This window comes from Grampus griseus, assembly GCF_964374135.1.
Source record: "Grampus griseus genome assembly, chromosome: 4".
In the NCBI taxonomy this organism is placed as follows: domain Eukaryota; kingdom Metazoa; phylum Chordata; class Mammalia; order Artiodactyla; family Delphinidae; genus Grampus; species Grampus griseus.
Window position 1 is genome coordinate 95084524 of NC_138997.1, and position 11788 is coordinate 95096311.

At 39.6% G+C, this 11788-nt stretch overlaps 1 pseudogene across 1 annotated transcript in view; it reads right to left on the minus strand.

Moving 5' to 3' along the window:
- LOC309821515 (cytosolic beta-glucosidase-like) overlaps positions 1-11543 on the minus strand; it is a 150905-nt pseudogene extending 139362 nt beyond the window's left edge. The window contains exon 1 of the transcript in view: positions 11487-11543. The product of the transcript in view is annotated as a cytosolic beta-glucosidase-like (transcript). The remainder of the gene's footprint in view (positions 1-11486) is intronic.
- Between the last annotated feature and the right edge of the window lie 245 nt (positions 11544-11788).

Genomic DNA, 11788 nt, shown 5'->3' on the forward strand with positions numbered 1-11788 from the left:
CCACTACATAATGATAAAGGGATCAATCTAAGAAGAAGATATAACAATTATAAATATATATGCACTTAAAATAGGAGCACCTCAATACATAGGGCCAATGCTAACAGCTATAAAACAGGAAATCGCCAGTAGCACAATAATAGTGGGGACTTTAACACCTCACTTACAACAATGGATAGATCATCCAGACAGAAAATTAATAAGGAAACACAAGCTTTAAATAACACAGTAGACCTGATAGATTTAATTGATATTTATAGGACATTCCATCCAAAAACAGCAGATTACACTTTCTTCTCAAGTGCACATGGAACATTCTCCAGGATAGATCACATCTTGGGTCAAAAACCAAGCCTTGGTAAAGTTAAGAAAATTGAAATCATATCAAGCATCTTTTCCAACCACAAGGCTATGAGATTAGAAACGAATTACAGGGGAAAAAACATAAAAAACACAAACACATGGAGGCTAAACAATACCTTATTAAAAAACCAACAGATCACTGAAGAAATCAAAGAGGAAATAAAAAAATACCTAGAAACAATTGACAATGAAAACATGACGACCCAAAAACTATGTGATGCCGCAAAACTAGTTCTAAGAGGGGAGTATATAACAATACAATCCTACCTCAAGATACAAGAAAAATCTCCAATAAACAACCTAACCATACATCTAAACCAATTAGAGAAAGAAGAACAAAAAAACCCCAAAGTTAGCAGAAGGAAAGAAATCATAAAGATCAGATGAGAAATAAATGAAAAAGAAATGAAGGAAATGAGAGCAAAGATCAATAAAACTAAAAGGTGGCTCTTTAGAAGATAAAGAAAATTGATAAACCAGTAGCCAGACTCCTCAAGAAAAAAAGGGAGAGGACTCAAATCAACAGATATAGAAATGAAAAAGGAGAAGTAAAAACTGACAATTCAGAACCACAAAGGATCACGAGAGACTACTACAAGCAACTCCATGCCAATAAAATGGACAACCTGGAAGAAATGGACAAATTCTTAGAAAAGCACAACCTTCCAAGACTGAACCAGGAAGAAATAGAAAATATGAAAAGACCAGTCACAAGCACTGAAAGTGAAACTGTGATTAAAAATCTTCCAACAAATAAAAGCCCTGGGCCAAATGGATTCCCTGGCCAAATCTATCAAACATTTAGTGAAGAGCTAACACCATTCCTTCTCAAACTCTTCCAAAATAGAGCAGAGGGAGGAACACTCCCAAACTCATTCTACGAGGCCACCATCACTCTGATACCAAAACCAGAAAAAGATGTCACAAAAAAGGAAAACTACAGACCAATATCACTGATGAACATAGGTGCAAAAATCCTCAACAAAATACTAGCAAACAGAATCCAGCAGTACATAAAAAGGATCATACACCATGATCAAGTGGGGTTTATCCCAGGAATGCAAAGATTCTTCAATATACGCAAATCAATCATTGTGATACACCATATTAACAAATTCAAGGATAAAAACCATATGATAATCTCAATACACACAGAAAAAGCTTTTGACAAAATTCACCACCCATTTATGATAAAAACTCTCCAGAAAGTGGGCATAGAGGGAATTTACCTCAACATAAAAAGGCCATATATGACAAACCCACAGCCAACACCATTCTCAATGGTGAAAAACTGAAACCATTTCCACTAAGATCAGGAACAACACAGGGTTTCCCACTCTCACCAGTATTATTCAACATAGTTTTGTAAGTTTTGGCCACAGAAACAAGAGAAGAGAAAGAAATAAAAGGAATCACCAAATCGGAAAAGAAGTAAAACTGTGACTGTTTGCAGATGGCATGATAATCTACACAGAGAATCCTAAAGATGCTAGCAGAAAACTACTAAAGCTAATCAATGAATTTGGTAAAGTAGCAAGATACAAAGTTAAGGCACAGAAAACTCTTGCATTCCTATAAACTAATGATGAAAAATCTAAAACAGAAATTAAAGAAACACTCCATTTATCATTGCAAAGAAAGACTAAAATACCTAGGAATAAACCTACCTAAGGAGAAAAAAGACCTGTATGCAGAAACTATAAAACACTGATGAAAGAAATTAAAGATGAAACAAACAGATGGAGAGATATACCATGTTCCTGGGTTGGAAGAATCAACATTGTCAAATTGACTCTACTACCCAAAGCAATCTACAGATTCAATGCAATCCCTATCAAACTACCACTGGCATTTTTCACAGAACTAGAACAAAAAATTTCACAATTTGTACAGAAACACAAAAGACCCCGAATAGCCAAAGCAATCTTGAGAACGAAAAATGGAGCTGGAGGAATCAGGCTCCTAACTTCAGATTACACTACAGAGCTACAGTAACGGTACTGGCACAAAAACAGAAATATAGATCAGTGGAACAGAATAGAAACCCCAGAGAAAAACACATATGGTCACCATATCTTTGATAAAGGAGGCAAGAATATACAATGGAGAAAAGACAGCCTCATTCAATAAATGGTGCTGGGAATACTGGTCAGCTACATGTAAAAGAATGAAATTAGAACACTCCGTAACACCATACATAAAAATAAACTCCAAATGGATTAAAGACCTAAATGTAAGGCAGATGCTATAAAACTGTTAGAGGATAACGTAGGCAGAACACTCTATGACATGAATCACAGCAAGATCCTTTTTGACCCACTTCCTAGAGAAATGGAAATAAAAACAAAAATAAACAAATGGGACCTAATGAAACTTAAAAGCTTTGGCCCAGCAAAGGTAACCATAAACAAGTCAAAAAGACAACCTTCAGAATGGGAGAAAATATTTGCAAACGAAGCAACTGACAAAGGATTTATCTCCAAAATATACAAGCAGCTCATGCAGCTCAATATCAAAAAAGAAAAAACCCAATCCAAAAATGCGCAGAAGACCCAAACAGACATTTCTCCAAAGAACATATACAGATTGCCAAAAACACATGAAAGGATGCTCAATATCACTAATCATTAGAGAAACGCAAATCAAAACTACAATGAGGTATCACCTCACACTGGTCAGAATGGCCATCATCAAAAAATCTACAAACAATAAATGCTGGAGAGGGTATGGAGAAAAGGGAGCCCTCTTGCACTGTTGGTGGGAATGTAAATTGATACAGCCACTATGGAGAACAGTATGGAGGTTCCTTAAAAACCTAAAAATAGAACTACCATATGACCCAACAATCCCACTACTGGGCATATACCCTAAGAAAACCATAATTCAAAAATAGTCATGTACACATTGCAGCACTATTTACAATAACCAGGACATGGAAGCAACCTAAGTGTCCATCAACAGATGAATGGATAAAGAAGATGTGGCCCATATATACAATGGAATATTACTCAGCCATAAAAAGAAACAAAATTGAGTTGTTTGTAGTGAGGTAGATGGACGTAGAATCTGTCATACAGAGTGAAGTAAGTCAGAAAGAGAAATACAAATACAATACGCTAAGACATATATATGGAATCTAAGGGAAAAAAAAGGTTCTTATGAACCTAGGGGCAGGACAGGAATAAAGACACAGACGTAGAGAATGGATTTGAGGACACGGGGAGGGGGCAGGGTAAGCTGGGATGAAGTGAGAGAGTGGCATGGACATATATACACTACCAAATGTAAAATAGCTAGTGGGAAGCAGCCGTATAGCACAGGGAGATCAGCTCAGTGCCTTGTAACCACCTAGAAGGGTGGGATAGGGAGGATGGGAGGGAGATACAAAAGGGAGGGGATATGCGGATATATGTATACGTATAGCTGATTCACTTTGTTATACAGCAGAAACTAACACAACAATGTAAAGCAATTATACTTCTATAAAGATATTAAAAAAAAAAACTATCCAACCTTACACCTAAGGGAACTAGAGAAAGAAGAACATACAAAACCCAAAGTTAGTAGAAGGAAAGAAATCATAGAGATCAGAGCAGAAATAAATGAAATAGAAAGAAAGAAAACAGTAGCAAAGATCAATAAAACTAAAAGCTGGTTCTTTGAGAAGATAAACAAAATTGATAAACCTTTAGCCAGACTCATCAAGAAAAAGAGGGAGAGGACTCAAATCAATAAAATGAGAAATGAAAAAGGAGAAGTTACAATGGACACTGCCGAAATAAAAAGCATCCTAAGAGACTACTACAAGCAACTCTATGCCAATAAAATAGACAACCTGGAAGAAATGGACAAATTTTTAGAAAGGTATAACCTTCCAAGACTGAACCAGGAAGAAACAGAAAATATGAACAGATAAATTACAGGTAATGAAATTGAAACTGTGATTAAAAATCTTCCAACAAACAAAAGTCCAGGACCAGATGGCTTCACAGGCGAATTCTACCAAACATTCAGAGAAGAGCTAACACTCATCCTTCTCAAACTCCTCCAAAAAATTGCAGAGGGAGGAACATTCCCAAACTCATTCTATGAAGCCACCATCACCCTGATACCAAAATCAGACAGAGATACTACAAATAAAGAAAATTACCAACGAATGTCATTGATGAATACAGATGCAAAAATCCTCAATAGAATACTAGCAAACAGAATCCAACAACACATTAAAAGGATCATAAACCATGATCAAGTTGAATTTATCCCAGGGATGCAAGGATTCTTCAATATCTGCCGATCAATCAATGTGATACACCATATTAACAAATTGAAGAATAAAAACCACATGATCGGGGCTTCCCTGGTGGCACAGTGGTTGAGAGTCCGCCTGCCGATGCAGGGGACAAGGGTTCGTGCCCCCGTCTGGGAAGATCCCACATGCGGTGGAGCGGCTAGGCCCATGAGCCATGGCCAATAAGCCTGCGCGTCTGGAGCCTGTGCTCCGCAAAGGGAGAGGCCACAACAGTGAAAGGCCTGCGTACCGCAAAAAAAAAAAAAAAAAAACACCACATGATCATCTCAATAGATGCAGAAAAAGCTTTTGACAAAATTCAACACCCATTTATGATAAAAACTCTGCAGAAAGTGGGCATAGAGGGAACCTACCTCAACATAATAAAGGTCATATATGACAAACCCACAGCAAACATCATTCTCAATGGTGAAAAACTGAAATCATTTCCTCTAAGATCAGGAACAAGACAAGGGTGTCCACTCTCACCACTATTATTCAAACTAGTTTTGGAAGTCCTAGCCATGGCGATCAGAGAAGAAAAAGAAATAAAAGGAAGCCAAATTGGAAAAGAAGAAGTAAAACTGTCACTGTTTGCAGATGACATGATACTATAAATAGAGAATCCTAAAGATGCCACCAGAAAACTACTAGACCTAATCAATGAAGTTGGTAAAGTTACAGGATACCAAATTAATGCCCCCAAATCTCTTGTATTCCTATACACTAACAATGAAAGATCAGAAAGAGAAATTAAGGAAACAATCCCATTCACCACTGCAACAAAAAGAATAAAATACCTAGGAATAAACCTACCTAAGGAGGTAAAAGACCTGTACTCAGAAAATTATAAGACACTGATGAAAGAAATCAAAGATGACACACACAGATGCAGAGATATACCATGTGCTAGGATTGGAAGAATCAATATTCTGAAAATGACTATACCCAAAGCAATCTACAGATTCAATGCAAGTCCTATCAAATTACTAATGGCATTTTTTATAGAACTAGAACAAAATATCTTAAAATATGTATGGAGACACAAAAGATCCCAAATAGCCAAAGCAACCTTGATGGAAAAAAATGGAGGTGGGGGAATCAGACTCCCTGACTTCAGAATATACTACAAAGGTACAGTAATTAAGACAATATGGTACTGGCACAAAAACATACATACTGATCAATGGAACGGGTTAGAAAGCTCAGAGATAAACTCACACACCTATGGTCAACTAATCTATGACAAAGGAGGCAAGGATATACAATGGAGAAAAGACAGTTTCTTCAATAAGTGGTGCTGGGAAAACTGGACAGTTACATGTAAAAGAATGAAATTAGAACACTCCCTAACACCATACACAAAAATACACTCAAAATGGATTAAAGACCTAAATGTAAGGCCAGACACTATAAAACTCTTAGAGGAAAACATAGGAAGAACAGTCTTTGACATAAATCACAGCAAGATCTTCTTTGACCCACCTCCTAGAGTAATGGAAATATCAACAAAAATAAACAGATGGACCTAATGAAACTTAAAAGCTTTTGCATAGCAAAGGAAACTATAACTGAGATGAAAAGACAACCCCCAGAATGGGAGAAAATATTTGCAAACGAATCAACGGACAAAATATTAATCTCCAAAATATATAAACAGTTCATGCAGCTCAATATTAAAAGAACAAACAGCCCAATCAAAAAATGGGCAGAAGATCTAAACAGACATTTCTCCAAAGAAGACATACAGATGGCCAAGAGGCCAACATCACTACTGCTCAACATCACTACTTATTAGAGAAACACAAATCAAAACTACAATGAGGAATCACCTCACACAGGTTAGAATGGGCATCATCAGAAAATCTATAAACAGTAAGTGCTGAGAGGGTGTGGAGCAAAGAGAACTCTCTTGCACTGTTGGTGGGAATGTAAATTGATACAGCCACTATAGAGAACAGTCTGAAGGTTCCTTAAAAAACTAAAAATAGAATTACCATATGACCCAGCAATCTCACTACTGGGCATATACCCTGAGAAAACCATAATTCAAAAAGGCACATACAGGGCTTCCCTGGTGGCGCAGTGGTTGAGAGTCTGCCTGCCAATGCAGGGGACACAGGTTTGTGCCCCGGTCCGGGAAGATCCCACATGCCGCAGAGCAGCTAGGCCCATGAGCCATGGCCACTGAGCCTGCGTGTCCAGAGCCTGTGCTCCACAACGGGAGAGGCCACAACAGTGAGAGGTCTGCGTACCGCAAAAAAAAAAAAAAAAAAAAAAAAAAGGCACATACATCCCAATGTTCATTGCAGCTCTATTTACAATAGCCAGGTCATAGCAATCTAAGTGTCCATCAACAGACGAATGGATAAAGAAGAAGTGGTACATATATACAATGGAGTATTACTCAGCCATAAAAAGGAACGAAATTGGGTAATTTGTAAAGATGTGGATGGACCTAGAGACTGTCATACAGAATGAAGTTAGTCAGAAAGAGAAAAACAAATAACCTATATTATCGCATACATGTGGAATCTAGAAAAATGGTACAGATGATCCAGTTTGCAAGGCAGGAATAGAGACACAGATGTAGAGAACAAATGTATGGACACCAAGGGCGGGGAGGAATGAATTGGGACATTCAGATTGACATATATACACTAATATGTATAAAATAGATAACTAATAAGAACCTGCTGCATAAAAAATAAATAAATTTTATTTAATTTAAAAAGTAAAAGACAAAGAAAAAAATGAAACCCACAAACTCAGATCACACCAGGAGGCCTTAACGGAGTAGTCTGGACTTTGCTGATGGTTCGCGGGATTTTGTAGAGCACATTCACCCCTTAAGAGATCCTCTCTGAAATCACTGGGAGGTACAAGCTCATAAGAGCTACAGAATCAGGTCCTAAATGTTATTTTCATAGCCCCTCCGTGGCCTACTGAGGAAGTAAACAAAATGCCACTGAGCTACCTGCTGTTTTGGGCCTCACATTCCCTGCAGGCAAAAGCATAGGCAGAGTCAGTTTCATAAAGGGTTAAAAATCATGGGAATTTTTCTGTACTTTAAAATATTGCATGAAACTCACTTCTGTACGAATAATGATCATCTGCATTTTTCTTCCCTGCCTCTTCATCTAACAAATACATTTTTACAGGTTTTACAATATTCTTTACAGCTCACGTAAAACACATAATTTTCCTCCTGTTTATATCACTTGTTTATTATTTATTTATTAAATTTATATGGCGCTTTCCTCCAAAAGGCACTACACAGCCAACTCTGATGTAATAAACATTACATTAAACTCTTCTTAAAAACCACAGTCAGGGAAGTGGCCAGCATGAAGGCCCAAGAGACATGCACAGGAAGAACGAAGAGCCATGGGTCTGGTGAAATATGCAAGCAAGTAGTCAGTATATTAGGAGGCCAGTGACCGGAAGGCCTGTCCTGCATTCTCTGGTCACTCTACCTGCAAATGACCCTGAGAGTGCCTTTGATTAAAAGTGACAGAGCCCAAGTATCTCTATTTCTGTGTGGGAGTGGACGTGGGTCTGTAGGGGAGTGGGGAGGGGGTGGAGTATTGTAGCTATATCTCCGGGCTCCGGAGAGGATGTCTGAAAACAAAGATACCTACACAGACAATGTGTTTTGAAAATCTCTGGAGAAAGATACATAGTGATGTTTTATAACAAATCACCGAGATAGATTTTTTCTGTATAAATACAATTCACGGTCAATCCTCAGTTCTGCTGAGTGTCCATGACTTCCAAAGGCTCTGTAGACGTTCAAAGGCCAGGGAAGCTCAAAAGTGCAAAGATTCTCAAAATCGAAAAGCGACAAGGTGACTTCAGCTTTTAAATTCCGGGCCACATTGATTTGACAAAGCCACGTGTTGACGTCCTGCATATGTGATCCTCGCAGTGGTGGAAGGGGTAGCTAAACAGTAACTCTCCCAGGCGCTGCTGGAAGATCAGGACAAGAATGAGCAAGAAGGGAGTATATTCTTACTTGTGGTCCAAAGAAGAAAGAGGACCATTCCCAGTAAATGGAGCAGATGATGTAGCTCTCCTATCAGTACAGACAGTGGGAGAGAATCCAGCCAGGAGAAAGAATAACATCATTATCCTTATTATTATTACTAGTAGTAGTAGCGGGAGTGTTGTTGTTATTGTTATTTCGTGGATATTTTGACCCAGGCACTCTTGTGCTCCAATCATATATGCTGACCTCTTTAATCCCCAGAACAAACCTACAGAGTGGGCATGACCGTTTTCCTAGTTTTACAAATAAGGAACCTGAGACTTAAATAAGTTATTTGCCCAAAGTCACTCAGCTAGTAAGTGCTTGAGCTAGGATTCAAACCCAGCACAAAAGGATAGGTAAGAAAACCAAGGAAACATATAAAAGGCATCTGTGCATTGACAAAAAGAGAAGGGAAGATCAATTTCCCTTCTGAAAGCTGTTGTTAGAGAGCTAACAGCACAATAGCAGGTTCGGGACAACAAATAAAGACCTTACGATAAGGCAGCAGCAAGCCCAGTGCAGACAGAAGAGGTACAGCAATGCGGAGACCCTGTGATGAGAGGAGCTCAGAAAGGACCAGTAATCTTATCCCCAGGGCTGAGTGAGCAGGAGCTGGGAGCTGGGAACTGAAACCCACTGTGTTGTCTTGTATAACTGACTGTGTGCTTCAGCCAAGTTCACTGTGGAGTTCTAAAGTGATTCATTCTCAGTAGCCCATTGGTGACCCTCCCCCACCTAAATATAAATACGATGCATTCAGCACTTACTGAGCATCAAGCGTTTAACACACGTCATCTTACTTAAACCTCACAGCAGCACTATAAAGTAGATACCATAATCACCCCCATCTTACCGACAAGGAGGCACAGAGAAGTTGAGTAAATTGCTCAAAGTCATACAGAGTTAGAAAAAGGTAGAGATGGACCCCCAGTCTAGCGAGTCTGGCTCCAGAACTCAGCTTCCTAGTTTCCATGCTGTGCACCTTCTAGAACCTGATTCTGTGCACTGCAACCCCCTCTCAGCTCTGTCTGACCTCTCTTCTGAGAAGGAAACTAGCCAACGTCCTGTTTCTTGTTTTCACTACGAGAAGGCCAGCTTCATCAAGTCACCCACTCTGACCAAGTGAAAATTACCTGGGAACAAATGTAGAAGATACCACAGAGAGAGAAAAAAAGTGACGTGGAATCCCTATTAACCTGTACATCCCCAGACATTCTTTTGAAAGTGCTTTGTATCACACAGCATATGTGTCATAACATACATAGTCCCCGTGGAAGCTGTCTTCCACATGGCAGCTGTTGCAATGATCATAGCAGAGATTCCTCATTCTCATTTCTGGAGGTCTGGGAAATGGCAACTGAGGCTGGGAATCATAAGCATCATAAGCAGCATGGACTATGCCAGGATCAACCTGCACTCTTGTCTAGAAAAACCTTCAGCATCTTCAAATGGCTCCCTCCTTCTCGTCCTTAAAGTTTCAGATTAAATGACAGTAATTCACAGAGATCCTCCTAAATCAAAACCTGGTATCACCCTAGCACTCACCATAAGCAGTAATTATATCTTTTATTAATTTACTTGTTTTTGTTGATGTATTTGTTTTCTAGGGCTGCCATAATAAAGTACCACAAAAGAGGTGGCCTAAACAACAGAAACTTATTCTCTCTCATTTCTAGAGCCTAGAAGTCCAAAATCAAGGTTTCAGCGGGATCATATGCCCTCTGAGACTCTTGCTAGAACCCTTCCTTGCCTCTTCTAGCTTGCGGCAGTGGCCATCGGCCCTTGGTGTTCTTTGGTTTACAGCTGCATCACTTGAGTCTCTGCCTCTATTGTCACATGACATTCTCCACATGTGTTGCTGTGTCCAAATTTCCCTCTTCTTATATGGACACCAGTCATATTGGATTAAAGCCCCACTCTACTCCAGTATATTATCTTAGCTAATGACATCTTCAGATGGCTAGTTCTGGCCCCCTGAAGTGTGAAAGAATACATTTCTATGTTTAAGCCTCCCAGTTTATGGTCATTTGCTACAGCAGTTCTAGGAAAATGCTGCCAGAAATTCTCTTAGCTTTATTTATCCCTGGGTTTCCACATTTATTTGACCAAATAAATATTTTCCCATGATAGCTATTAACAATCCCTAATTCTTTAGGTGGAAAATATATATAGGAAAAAGCTAATCTAATCTTCCTATTTTTCATAGGAAGAAACTGAGACTAGAGGAGGAGACCAGATTCACAAGCTCATGCCTGGCAGGATGGAGACCAGAACTCAGACCTCCAACTCCACTCTGGGTGCACTTTGCCATCTCACGGTTAATTCTCAGCCACCCAGGAAATGGGGGTGCCTTGAAATAGAACAGGGAACCTCTCCCAACTGAAGAACATCCTTCAGTGATGTCTCTTGGACTCCTTGAAGGTATTTAGTCAATATTTTTCTAACCAATAGGAGAAATTGTTATCATTTTTAGGGAGGTTATGGGAAATGTGTTCAAGAAACCAGTGATGAAAGCAGCTGGTCCAGTGTACACAGATGTCTCAGATGAGTGGAACGGACCAAAATTACAGCCGCAGAGGGGTCTTCAGCCCCTCGTCACCACCACCCTTGTGCCTAAGGAAAGGGACATGGGAAGCAAGTGTCTTCTATGTGAAAAGGGATAGCTTCATTTATGCAGTTATGGGCTCTTCAGTCCTTTTGCTTCTCTTCTTTTTGCCCCCTCATCCAACCTTCTTCCCCAGACATACAGAATCCATGAGAAGTAAGCCATTCCAGCTCTGGAGAAGGGGAAGAAGCTTCTCCTACCTTCCACTTGATAAGCTGAGGTGACTGCCCCCATCCAAATCCTGCAGGAAAATCCATGCTTTCAGAAGACGGCCAACCGGAACACTCAGGCAACAGAGCTGCACCCTTCAGGCAGGCGAGCCCAGCAGCTGTGCAAACAGTAAGTGAACTCTCACCCTGACCGAAGTCTCAGAATGCAAACGAGTATGCACACAAGAAGGGAACCTGATTAAAGCATCCCACTTGACTGGCCACAGCCTTGATTTGAAACCAAGACACTTGGTACAGGGGGACCATTTATACTGTTCTTCTCCGGACACTCC